The sequence below is a fragment of the Silene latifolia genome, chromosome X (genome assembly GCF_048544455.1).
Source record: "Silene latifolia isolate original U9 population chromosome X, ASM4854445v1, whole genome shotgun sequence".
NCBI lineage: Eukaryota > Viridiplantae > Streptophyta > Magnoliopsida > Caryophyllales > Caryophyllaceae > Silene > Silene latifolia.
Window position 1 is genome coordinate 209,654,384 of NC_133537.1, and position 14,527 is coordinate 209,668,910.

At 37.8% G+C, this 14,527-nt stretch overlaps 1 non-coding gene across 1 annotated transcript; it reads left to right on the top strand.

Annotated features, from left to right (window-relative positions):
* Positions 1-11,946: 11,946 nt before the first annotated feature.
* Positions 11,947-12,053, top strand: LOC141625255 (small nucleolar RNA R71). Its single transcript, XR_012535045.1, has one exon. It is a non-coding gene; the product is annotated as a small nucleolar RNA R71 (small nucleolar RNA).
* The last annotated feature ends 2,474 nt before the right edge of the window (positions 12,054-14,527 follow it).

Genomic DNA, 14,527 nt, shown 5'->3' on the forward strand with positions numbered 1-14,527 from the left:
ATATGTTAGCCAAGGATGACATATGATATGGTCAAGACAAAGATGAAAATAAAATAATTTAAAATAAAGAGAAATGTTTGATATGAACTAAATATGTTAAGTTCATTTATTTGTAATTAGTCAATTTTTATCATCGTACTCGGATTAAACCGACATGGTATAAACAACCAAGGATGATTATGAACATGACTAAAATGCTTGCAAATGTAAATAAATGGGAAAAATCGTAAATAAAAGAAAAGAGTGTTAAAATACTCTTTAAAATGTAATTAATCAGTTAATATCACAGAGTCACGGATTAAACCGTCATGGTATATGGAACCAAGAGTGAATACGATTTATGGTTAAATGCTTGTTGTAAAAATGATTTGAAGTATTTGAAATGGTAAAACCGATTGCAAATAAGAAATGAAATAGAGCAAAGTCGAGCACAAACACGTTTGGATAAGAGGCGCGAGGTGGGTAGAGGTGACTACCAGCCTCTGTCTCCCGTCAAAATCCGGTTTTGGCTCGATCTTTTATGTTTTGAATCGTGTTATGCATTGTTCATGTTTATAACGTCGTGAAAACAGTAAAGACATGAAATAAGTGAGTTGTGTACACCCTCAAACTTACGTGTTATGATGTTTGCGAGGTAGACGACTTTGAGACGGTTTTCTCGTATTCGACAACTCGCGATCAAAGAAGTTTAAAAGAGTGCCTTAAAAAGGATTTTTTTTTTGAAAATATGTTGTTGAAAAACATATTGATTAATGTTGAGTCGGTCGAATGGGTCGGTCGAATGCACGGCGACGGTACCAAACAAATATGTAAGGTGTTGAACCATATACAGTATATGTTTATGTTTTGATGATGTCAAGAGTACTTTATACTATATATATTTATTGCGCGTAATTGTTCGTTTAGTCTATTCAGATTAGACTTATTATTTGCAAAGCTTAAAAGACTGTGGTAAGAGTATACAAAGATATATTATGATCAAGCTCTCAATCAAGGATCAAGATATTGCAAGATAGTGGAAGAATTATTCAAGCGCCATGAGAAGAAGAAGCTCATCTAAAGATTGATCAAGCTTGAATGATGACGTAGCCTATACTCGAAGATTTCCTTAGAAGATTAGAATAGTATAGGTGTTTATCTCGTAATGGTAACATAAGAGTGGATTTCTTATGTTAGTAAAGTTATAGCTTTACAGCTATAACATTACTTACGTAGGAGCTCAATGTTAAAGCTCTTCTACTATAACATTGAGATGCCAAACTTATATAACGCACGACTTAATGAGTTTTCAATTGAAAAAATGTTTTTGTCCCTTTTAAGTGTTTTAGCAAAAGTATTTATTTAACAAGGAAGCCCATATTCATATAGAGTGTGGTTTTATTTTAAATCTCCTAATTAGTAATTATATTGGATTAACTTATGAGTTGAGCCATATTACTAATTAGGGTTTCTAATAAAGCATACTCTTAAACCCTAAATCTAACTTAATATCAAGCTAGGGTTTTCACGAAAAACGAGGCATATGAGCCGTGTTTGTTTCGTGTGAGCTTAAAGATAAAAGTGTCTATTGTTAAGATTTTATTCTCTAGAATTATCTTAAGATATCTTTTATATTTAGCTTGATATGGTTATTTATGATAAGGATATTTTTGTTATAGAAAATCTTATCATATCTTAAGATTTAAGGAAAAGATAATAGAAGAATAATTTATAAATTATCTTTTGGAATATTCTCTATTATCTCTTTGGGTTTTAAGGAAAGAAATAACAAAGATATGATTTGTTTACATATCTAATATTTCGGCCATTAGGGTTTCGCACAAACCGGGTGCTTTGCTTCCTCTCTTACTATAAATACTTTACACTTTGCAACATTTGAAAGTAAGACCTTTGAGCATAAATTTGATTTTATTTTAAAAAGCAAAAACCGTTTTGTTATTTTGAAAAGGTCGTGCGTCATATATACTTGTGCATTTGTTCTTTTGTTATCGTTACAAAATAATTGTGCTTAATTGATTTCTTACTCGTTCATTAACGTGAACTTTTAGAAGAATCTTTAGTACTTTCTTATTAGCGTAATTTAGTCACTCGAGTATTAAGCGATACTCCCTTGAGTTACAACTAGGGTTAGTTGTACGAGTTGGGTTAGTAAATTTGTAATCCGTAGAAAGGTACTAAATTTATTAATCATAGTGGACGTAGGTTTCGACTTGTGAAACTGAACCACTTCAAAAATCCGTGTGTCTCTCTCTCTCTCTCTTTCGTTTATTTGCATTATTTTTATTCGTTAATCAATTGATTAGTTAAAGTTTAATCAATAAACTTTAAATAATTAATTATACACGTGCAATCGAAAAAGTAGGTTAAAGTTTTAAATCCTCAATTCCCCCCCCCCCCCCTCCTTGAGTATTTCGCATCGATAGACTCTTCAATTGGTATCAGAGCCTCGTGCTCTTGATTTCCTAACCGCAAAGAGGCTGATCTGTCTATCTTTATTTCTCTTATCGTTTTATATTCCGCTGCATATCACGTGATAAATGGATTCTAAATACCACAAGTGTCGCGTCTTTGATGGAAAGAATTATGGGTTATGGAAGAACATGATGACTCACTATGTGAAAAGTCATGATTGGGAGTGCTGGAGGATTATCCAAAACGGACTGTATAAAATTTTGGTTGCATCCACTGAAGGCACTACCTACGAGAAAAAGGAACAGGATTATGTCGAGGCTGACTACAAGAAGGCCGAGAAAAATTCTAAAGCAATAATCCTATTGCAAACGGCATGACTACTGCCGAATTCGATCGCTTCTCTTCGTGCTCAACGGCCAAAGAAATATGGGACGGCCTTGAATTAGCTTATGAAGGTACTTCCATTGTTAGGAAATACCGCATAGATCTGTTAATGCAGAAATATGAGCTATTCAGTATGGAGCCAAATGAGTCCTTGGATAGTATGTTCGCACATTTTTCAAGCATCATAAATAAATTGAAAAACTTAGGAAGAAAGTTCAACACCGAGGACATTGGTAGAAGGTTCTTAGGAGCCTAACTAAAAAGTGGCGTGCCAAAGTCACAGCAATGGAGGAATCGCGAGATCTTGAGAACCTATCCTACCAAGAACTCATTGGTGCTCTCGTGGACCACGAAATCACTCTAAATGCTGATGAAGCAGAACCGAGTAGACAGTCTTATTTGCACGACATTTTAAAAATAGAATCTTTCAAAACAAACAAGCAAAATCTTCTTCTAACAACAATAAGTCCTTTAACAAGAAAGCAACAGAATCAAAATCATCATTTGCTAATAGTGGTTGCTTCAAGTGTGGAGAATCTGATCACATGATCAAGGATTGTTGGTGTGTCATAAAACTTGTCGTCAAACGTTTACCCAACCAAAACAATATTTAAAGCTTCACCAACTACTCTTAGTAAAGAGGCAAGTAAAGGTCGGATCCTAAGGGACGGGTATTGATGTAGGATTTTCAATTGCAAATGGTCGTATCTTAAGGTGTCACAATTTGGGGTTGAGATAGGAGATCAATTAAAACTAATCAACAATAAAAACAAAGAAAGGTTGAAAAAATAGAGATGTAAACAATTGATTAAAAGGACTAGGGTATCATGGGTTCATAGGAAATTCATGGGACTTGATCATAAAAACATGTTCTCTACTAGATGCAAGCACTTATTGTTGTGATGGGATCGAGTTAGTGTATATCTTACAATCCCTAAGAAAGTTTGGGTCCCGGAGCCGAATAGATTAGATTGTACAACACCTAAAAGTCGACTTAGTCCTTCCTATCCAACTATATGCATGGTCTAATGAGACTCGAGTTGGTTTATGTCTTACAAATCTCATGAAAAGATAGGTGATGGGTAAAAAATGCAAGGATTCATAGGCTCGCATTTCATCAAACATAACATGTGCATAAGTTGGAATCACAACAAGCAAGCAAATTAATTATGAAAACAAATTAGATTAAGCATGAATCAATCCCAATGTTGGTTTCCCCTAATTACCCATTAACCCTAGCTGAGAAAACTACTCACTCATGATCAAGTTTAACATGCTAACAAGGTTGTCAATCACATTAACAAGGCAAAACATGATGAACGAATGAAAATGATTAACAATAATTAAAGCAAGGATTAAGAGAATTATACCTATGGAGATTCCAAATAATAAAGCAAAGAATAATAGAAGTACTTGATGATTGATGGAAGGTTGTCAATCTCCCAATAAACCCAAATGATCTTCTAATTACCCAAAATAAATGATGAACAATAGAGAAATTAAGGAAAGATTAAGTATTGAGATTTGTATTAAGACTAAATTAAGAGTTGATTACAAGATTAAGGAATGATTACTAATTGATTAGAACTTGATTAAGAAAGCATGCTAATCTAGGAAGTACAAAGGAGTATTTATACTAAATATTAGGTACAAAGAGTTGGGTTACTAAGGGCTTAAATGACTATTAAGTGCTTAAGAAAAGTTGAGGAAATGCTCCTCTCCAAGGAGATGAGCATCTCCTTTTTGCTAGTCCCGTATGGATATGCTCTTCCCGAGCGGCTTGGGTGCTGGCACGGTGGGTTCTGTCAGGATATCCGAGCGGATCATTAGGTGAGACGCTCGGATTCTATGGCTTCAAGACGAGCGTCTTAAGCTCGAGACGCTCAGATTGTGGTGCAGGGAGACGCCCGTATTGCTGGCAATCCGCTCGGATCCTGGGTCAGACAACTTCTCTTCTCTTCATTCCTTAACAATCTGCGGGGATCTTGTTGAGGATGCAAGGATCCTTTCATCATTACCCAATATACTTTATTATCTACATAGCCTTCTAGTATCATATTCCCTTTGATGCTTGGTCATTGGATGCGATCAATTTAGCTCCATTTCGCCATGTAAATGCTAGGTTTGCACTCCTCTCCTACCAAGGAAACAAAACCTCAAAGAATATGCAAAATGGGAAACTAAAGATAGTAAATGGCCCAATTATGCACTATAAAGCATAAGAACGAGGCTAATTCGGGGACTAAATGTGCTCAAATATGAGTCACATCAAACATCCCCAAACCGAACATTTGCTCGTCCCGAGTAAAGAGGTGACAAAGACTAGGACCCTTATTCAAACTAACCTACTAATATAGCCGGTGTGAGACAATTGGCGAGTCTCACTCCGCCCCTTCAACTCACAACAAGACAACCATGAGTTAGGATGCCTTCTTGCAAGGCAAGGTGAGGCTTGCCAAAATGACGATACATCCAAGCATTAAAGCACACAAATCAAGTAATGAATGCATCTACAAAAATTAATAGCCACTTTTCTCATCTAAGTGGCGGAAATTATCTAAAGGGGAAGCAATCTAAGGATACACATTCCATCATAGATATGGTTTCTTCAAACTACTAAGCCTAGAAGGATACCAATAAATCACTTCCCAGTTGTGTCAAGCTAGGGTACCTTTGTCCTCAATCGTTAAATGCTTTCGTCAAGAGTAGACTCCCTATGGTGTTAGAAACAGTGGAGGATCGCAGAATTCCCCCTCACGCCTAGGCAAGAAGAAGGGTCGTCCCCTCTCTACCATGCACAAAAGTGGATACGATGGAAAATGGATCAATAGAATTTGAGTTTCATGTGGGAGTTTTCTTTTTATTGTTGTTATTCCCCCCAATTTCTTGTGGCATTTGACATTTGAGAACACTTTCTTTTTGCCATTTCTTTTGATGTTTGGCATTTAAATTCTTGACAATTTCAACTTTTTGCATTTTCTTTTGAACATTTTCAATTGTAGTGAGGGTTCTTATTTTTGAAGCATAGGAGTTTTCGTTTTTGTTACTCCTCTTTTCTTTTGATGCAATTGCAAACGTTTTCATTTTCATTTCAATTCTTGAACTCAAATTTTGAACAATTTTTGTGCCCATTCCCTTTGATGACAAAATGTGGTAGAACATGGATTTTGGTTGCATGGTTTCAAGGGTCACCTTGGAATAAACGGTAGCCAAGGAGTTACCACACCACAAGGTACTCTTGACTAGGCCTTAATCCATGGGTCAAAGGATACTAGCATGACACATCCTAGGGTGTTTTACAAGTATTCTAACAAGCAAAGTCTTAAGAAGAAAAAGTATCTACAAGGGCCTTATATACACTTGTCAACTTTCCAAATAGATGCTTTCACAAAACTTTTCCTAAATGCAACTATATGCCATATGATGCAACTAACATTTATACAACCTAATGCATATGCTTCTACCAACTAATATGTCAAATAATCTAAATGCAATCTTATAATCACATTGTTTATACCGTATCAATCAAAATAAAGTCACATAGTCATTAACATTAAGAGGAAAAAGGAGATTGGAAAGATCATACCATGCGGTCTTCAATATCCTCATGTCTCGGATGTGGCGTAGTCGATCAATGTGAAAAAGGACAAATAAGCAAACAAACAAGTATATATAATATATACAATTCTAAACTAAAAAGGAATGAACATGTTTTTATAAAAGGACATGTTTTTGAATTTTTAAAAATTTTCAATTTTATAATTTTTGTTTTGTAAGTCATATTAGAATTTCCCATCCCCACACTAGTATGGGCAGTCCTCAATGGCCAATACGATAGGAAATTATGCAAGCTATATGAAAATGCATGATTCCTAAGCTAAATGCAGACTATATGATATATTTATACAAAAGTGAATGCAAACTAAGCCATGCTATATGATGCATAAATTTTTGCTTGGTTGGAGAGCATAATTTAAATTAACTCCCAACGCATATACTTGAACTTCCCCAAACCAAGTGAGAGTGAGGGAGTTCATGCATAAAAGATCTTATGCTTGAGACTAAAATTGTCATTTTGGATTTTTCATGGTGGAAACAATAAAAGACACCTCAATGGACCGAGGTGGGAGTCCTCTAAGTGTTGCTAGGACTCGAACTCATGATAAAGATACAAATTTAAAAACAAGAGAAATGAACAAAGCTAAAGAAGGTGTAGGAGACTCACAATGTATTGTGACATCCTCCAAAGAGCTTGCTAATCCTCAATCGTCGCCCATAGCGACATCACTACCATCTCACAATGTATTGTGACATCATCATCATCATCCTCACTAGCATCATTGTCATCATATACCTCCATAGACCCGGAGGCTTCACCACTATCACTCGAGCTTTCTTCTTCTTCCTCACTTCCCTCTTGTTTTTCACCTTCTTCTTCTTCATCACCACTCTCAACAACAACCTCCTCATCACCCATGCTAGCATCCCTAGGAGCATTAGGAAAGAAAACTTCTCTATCCGTCCAACTAGGCAAAGGACATGATAGGTCAAGAAGCCCTTGCCTAGCTAGGTGTAAGAGGGGCAGATATTAAGCTCTATATGCATTGACTCGGTCTTCATGGGCTTGCTTATGCATTTCTTGCATCAAAAGAGTCAAGTAATCATTCCCCACCGTAACATTTTCTGGTCGAAACTCATGGTAGGTGAACGGGTAGGGTGGAGTGATAATAGAGGGGGAGGGCTCAGCAATGGCCTCCCTATGGTGTTGCATTATGGACTCGGCTTCCTCTGAGAGTGGGAGAAGAAAGTGTAGGCTACGGACATTGAGCCGGCAAATTTTGTTTGGTAGAATGAAGGACTTGGCATCTTTTGTAAGCCACTCAAATTTGTTATCAAGTGTGTCATTCTTGACCCAATGGAATTTGTGAACCATAGTGGCTAGATCAATGAGTTGGCCTCCCTTAACCGGTTTATAAGTACCATCTTTGTTGAAATTCCGGTTGAAGTGTTTTGCCAACCATATTACCAATCCCCCATTTACTATAAAGGCCGCACCTTCCTTACCATGATCGATATTAAGCCACCTTTTGATTAAAAGTTGAAGAATATTGTACTTCTTGGTGAACTTTCTATCAACATTCAAGGTCGACTCGAGATAGATAAAATCAAGTTCGGTGAAGTGGTTTGTTCCCTTCCTAGCAATAAGAGTATTTCCCACAACCTTGTGCCAAACCCTTATGCCCGGATGATGAACATAAAGGGCACGACATTCATGGAAGGACTCGAATTTCCTTCCGGTAATAACTTTCCGCAAAGGGGCGGGATCATATTTTATTGAAGGTTTCTTCACATAAGTCGAGTCATTATCAAGACCGAAAACTTTGCCAAACTCATTAAAGGACATCTTCCTATCCACATTCTCAAGGCGGAATTCAATGTTCGTTCGAGTCTCCACCTTTGTAACTTTTAATGAATTTAGAAATTCCAAGGTGAGGGAGAGGTAGGTCAATTCTTACATATTAAATAATGTAAGCAACCCCATAGACTCAAAGAAGTTCTCTGTCCTTTCAAGGACACCCAATTTGGTCAAGGCATCTTGGCAAATAAACTTGGTGGGTAAAATCGATTTCTTAGAAAGAGACATAAAAATTTTCCTATGAGAGTCGGATGTGAAAGTTACCTCCGGATATGTTTCTAGTTGCTCAATAACTGGGATAGAAGTAGTAGCTTCCACCATAAGAATAGGAGTTTCTTGAATTTCCATTCTTGCTTGTTGAACCACCAAAGCCTTTGAATCTTGAAGTGCTTGTTGCCTTTTGGAAAGGTTTGGTTTTGTAGGTACCTTGCTTCCACCTTTGGTCCTAGCCATTGTTCTTCTCCTTGTATGTATCAACAATTTAAGATTTGCTTGAATTCTTCTAGTATCCTCAAGCTTCAATGAATCCCAAATCGATTTAGGATTTTCGAAATTTGCCTTTAACCCTAGAAAATCGATTCAATTTTTGAGGATTTGGATGTTTGAATGGCTTTTTGTTGATAGAGGAGTGATTTGTTTGAGTGTTGAGGAAGTTTGGAATTGATTTGGGTGAATTTGGTTGAGGAAATTAATTTTTGTGGATGGAGGGATTGAGGGTTTTGAGGGTTTTGGAGGTGTGTTTATGTTTTGAATGAAGGAAATAAAATGGGGAAAGGGGGTTTTAATCCCATGTTATTGTATTGCAGCAGGGGAGACGAGCGTCTGTAGCACGGGACATTCAGATTCTTTGTCAGCCAGTTTCAGAAAACGCAACCCGTGCTGAGACGAGCGTCTTCAACAGGAGACGAGCGTCTTGTTGTAAGGAGACGAGCGGATTCTGTTGAGGATGCTCGGATTCTTGGTCAGGGAGAAATCCCAGATTTTAATAGAAGCAGGACGAGCGGATCTTCACTGAGACGAGCGTCTTGGTTGAGACGAGCGGATTTCTCCTGAGACGCTCGGATCTTCAGTCAGAGAAAAAAAATTTCCTTCCTAGCTCTTTCAGGACGAGCGTCTTTCTATCAGGACGCTCGGATGTTTAGCCAAGACGAGCGGATGCTTCCTTAGATGCTCATATTTCCCCTGTACCTCACGGATTCAGTTCCACCCATGGGTATTCCATAACCCAAGTCATTTCCTCTTCATTCCTTTGATCTTCATTGTGGGGGCACTACGAAGGCTTGGATAGCCTAGGCAATTGCTATCCCCACACTATGTCAAAACACAACACATCAATAAACATATAAGTCCCTCCCTCACTTTCTCTCAAAATGATAATCTTGATCAAAGCATAAAAATATAAATCCAAAATTGACAAAAATGCAATACAATAAGTAAAATGTAAGTTAAGGGGTTAGGATATTTACAAATGGTGGTTTAGGGAGGACTCCACCAAACTCTCATTCATGTATGAGATGTCAAGGGGCATAGCCAAGGTGTTTTTGATGTTGCTCAACACCTTGAAGAAGTAGTCGAAGGCTTGTTCATTGTTATTATAAAGATCTTCAATAGACCTTTGCACATTGTGTTCTTCATTGTGGTGACTTGAGTTAACATGGTCACCAAAGCCTTGGTCTTGGGTCATAGCATTACCAATATAAGGATTGAATAACCCTTTAAACGCATCATCCCATAGACCACATACTTCATTTGCTTGCTTCCCAATAGTGTCATGAGTTGATGAGAACAACTCCTCTTTCTTCTTGTCATTATGGCCAATGAGGCCTTCTTCTTCTCTTGTCATGAGTGGTGGTGAGCTATTCAAGCTCTCATTCTTGTTGAAACATTCTAGCTCTTTGGATGGAGAATCTTGGAGATTATCCACTTTCTTCTCACATATGGGTGGTGATTATTTACCCATAGCTTCTCCTTTATATTGAGATGCCAACTTCTTCCTATCACTTTCTCGGCTATAATGATCAATCATGAAACATGGCTCATGTAAGCGGGGAGCTCTCATTGTCTTGTCAAGGTTAAAAGTGATGGTTTCATCTCCCACTTCAAGTGTGAGCTCTCCATGTTTCACATCAATCACCGCTCCCGCGGTGTACAAGAATGGTCTTCCTAAAATGATAGGAATGTTGGAGTCTTCCTCCATGTCAACAATAACAAAGTCCACCGGGATGAAGAACTTGCCAATTCTTACCTGCACATCCTCCCATACCCCTAAAGGTGTCTTCGTTGATCGATCCGGCATTTGAAGTATGATATTAGTGCACTTAAGTTCTCCCATTCCTAGCCTTTTGCGCACCAAGTATGGCATGACCCTCATACTTGCCCCAAGGTCACATAAAACTTTGTTGATTGTAGTGTCTCCAATGGTGCATGGAATTGAGAAACTTCCCGGATCCTTGAGTTTTGGAGGTGAACTTCCTTGTAGGATGGCACTACTCACCTTAGTGAACGCAATAGTCTCTAGCTTCCGGATGGATTTATTCTTTGTAAGAATATCTTACATGTATTTCGCATAGGTCGGAACATGGTTAATCAATTCGGTGAATGGGATTGAGACTTCCAAGTTCTTCACAATCTCCATGAATTTTCCACGTTGTTCATCGAACTTAGGCTTAGCTTGACGACTTGGAAATGGAAGCCTAATCACAATAGGCTCTTTCTCCTTAGCCTTCTCTTCATTCTTCTTCTTTGAAACTTCTTGAATGGTGGTGGGTTCATCTTCTTTCTTAGAGTTTTCAACTCTTTCCTTGTCACTAGCATTCACAACATCTTCATCAATGGGCCTCTTCGGCCCTTCATACCTAGTACCACTCCTCAAATGGATGGCACTCACCGACTCATGTCTTGGGGGATTACCTTGAGGTGGTAATTGCCCCTTTTATCTTTGAGAACTAGAAGATGCTAATTGAGACATTTGGGTCTCCAACATCTTTGTGTGAGATAGTATGTTGTTGATGGTGATATCTTTTGCTTGGCTATCCTTTTGCATTTGAGTGAAAAACTCTTGTTGGTTCTTTTCCATTTGGAGAACCGCTTTTTGAACATCAAAGCCTTGGTCATTTGCTTGCTTTTATGGAGGTTGATTTTGATAACTTTGGTTTTGATTGTAAAAGGGTCTTTGAGCTTGGTTTCTCATTGGGGGTGGGGTGTATGTTTGAGGGTTTTGAACATTTTGACTTTTGTATGAAAGATTGGGGTCGAATTTGGTATTCTCATTGTAACAGTTGGAATAAGGGGTGACACTTTTGTATGCTTGGAAAGCATTCACTTGTTCACTTGTTCCCCTACATTCACTTTGGTCATGTCCCAAAGTTCCACAATTCTCACATACTCCACTTGGAATTGATGATGATACCACCATAGCATTAACATGTTGCTTGGGTGATTTGGAAGCCTCTTCAAGTTTAGCCATGGCCTTCTCAAACTTCAAATTAATGGTATCAATATGAGCACTAAGTTGAGCACCCAATTGAGTAATGGAATCCACCTCATGCCTTCCTCCTCAAGTAGCCTTCCGAGGTCTACTATATTGTGAGTTATGGACCGCCATTTCTTAAATTTTATTCCATGTTTGATTGTCATCAACTTCGGTGAACATACCATTTGATCCCATATTGAGAATGTTTTGGGAGTCTTCATATAGACCATTCCAAAATTGTTGTACAAGGAACCACTCGCTAAGTCCATGGTGTGGACAAGATCGACAAGTGTACTTGAATCTCTCCCATGCTTCATACAAAGATTCCTCATCTCTTTGTTTGAACCCGGTGATTTGGGCTCTCAACATGTTAGTCTTCTCCGGAGGATAGAATTTCTTGTAAAAAGCAAGTGCCAATTTCTCCCAAGAATCAATACCAAGAGTAGCCTTATCTAGGCTCTTCACTAGGCATCCCTCCAAATTGACTTCTCTCAACTAATTGTATAAATGCGGATTTGGCAATGAAATTACCGGTTAAATGTTGTGGTGTAGGAGTACCATTTGGTAGGTTCTCCTCGGTTGGTACGGAATGTGATAAAAATTTAGGCATTGTGGGTTGATTTTGTGGTGGGTTTTGTATTAGGTTATCCTCTCCTTCTCTTGCAAAAGGGTTGATTAACTCAATGTTATTTGGTGGAATGTCCACAATCTCACCAATACCTCTTAAAGTATTCCTAGCAAGTCTTCTATTGTTGGTCAAAGTTTTACAATTTCAAGATCAATCGGTAACAAGTTACCTTGTGATCTCCTAGACATGAAAAATATCAAACAACTCGAAAACAATTAGAACAAACCTTAAGGAGATTAACTTCCCCAAGGTAAAAAAAGACACAACTAAAAACAATTAATGAAAATCAAATAAAGTTAACACCGTCCCCGGCAACGGCGCCATTTTTGGTGTGTCGTAAAATTTGTCATCAAAAGTTTACCCAACCAAAACAATATTTATAACTTCACCAACTACTCTTAGTAAATAGGCAGGTAAAGGTCAGATCCCAAGGGACGGGTATTGATGTAGGATTTTCAATTGTAATGGTCGTGTATTAAGGTGTCACAATTTGGGGTTGAGATAAGAGATCAATTAAAACTAATCAACAATAAAAACAAAGCAAGGTAGATAAAATGGAGATGTAAACAATTGATTAAAAGCACCAAGGTATCATGGGTTCATAGGGGATTCAGGGGAGTTGATCATACAAACATGTTCTCTACTAGATGCAAGCACTTATTGTTGTGATGGGACCGAGTTAGTGTATATCTTACAATCCCTAAGAAGGTTTGGGTCCCGGAGCCGAATCGATTAGATTTTACAACACCTACAAGTCGACTTAGTCCTTCCTATCCAACTATATTCATGGTCTAATGAGACTCGAGTTGGTTTATGTCTTACAAGTCTCATTGAAAAGATAGGTGATGGATAAAAAATGCAAGGATTCATAGGCTCGCATTTCATCAAACATAACATGTGCATAAGTTGGAATCACAACAAGCAAGAAAATTAATTATAAAAACATATTAGATTAAGCATGAATCAATCCCCATGTTGGTTTCCCCTAATTACCCATTAACCCTAGCTAAGGAAACTACTCACTCATGATCAAGTTTAACATGCTAACAAGGTTGTCAATCACATTAACAAGGCAAAACATGATGAATGAATGAAAATGATTAACAATAATTAAAGCAAGGATTAAGAGAATTATACCTCTGGAGATTCCAAATAATAAAGCAAAGAATAATAGAAGTACTTGATGATTCATGGAAGGTTGTCAATCTCCCAATAAACCCAAATGATTTTCTAATTACCCAAAATAAATGATGAACAATAGAGAAATGAAGGAAAGATTAAGTATTGAGATTTGTATTAAGACTAATTAAGAGTTGATTACAAGATTAAGGAATGATTACTAAATGATTAGAACTTGATTAAGAAAGCATGTTAATCAAGTTAGTACAAAGGGTTATTTATACTAAAGATTAGGTACAAAGACTAGGGTTACTAAGGGCTTAAATGACAATTAAGTCCTTAAGAAAAGCTGATGAAATGCTCCTCTCCAAGGAGATGAGCATCTCCGTTTTGCTAGTCCCGTATGGATATGCTCATCCCGAGCGGCTTGGGTGCTGGCACGGTGGGTTCTGTCAGGAGATCCGAGCGGATCATTAGGGGAGACGCTCGGATTCTATGGCTTCAAGACGAGCGTCTTAAGCTTAGGACGCTCCGATTGTGGTGCAGGGAGACGCCCGTATTGCTGGCAATCCGCTCGGATCATGGGTCAGACAACTTCTCTTCTCTTCATTCCTCAACAATCCGCGGGGATCTTGTTGAGGATGCAAGGATCCTTTCATCATTGCCCAATCTACTTTATTATCTACATAGGCCTTCTAGTATCGTCTTCCCTTTGATGCTTGGTCATTGGATGCGATCAATTTAGCTCCATTTCGCCATGTAAATGCAAGGTTTGCACTCATCTCCTACCAAGGAAACAAAACCTCAAAGAATATGCAAAATAGGAAACTAAAGATAGTAAATGACCCAATTATGAACTATAAAGCATAGGAACGAGGCTAATTCGGGGACTTAATATGCTCAAATATGAGTCACATCAATTGTCCAACATGGGAGAAGATTAAAGACAAGGCAAAACGCGAGAAGACAAAGAAGGAGTTCAAGCAAGTAATGATGGCTTCGTGTTGGGGAGATATTGACTCAGAAGATGATGAAAGATATGAAGATGACGAAGTAGCCAATCTTTGTCTCAGCACGTCAGTTTTGACCTAATCTC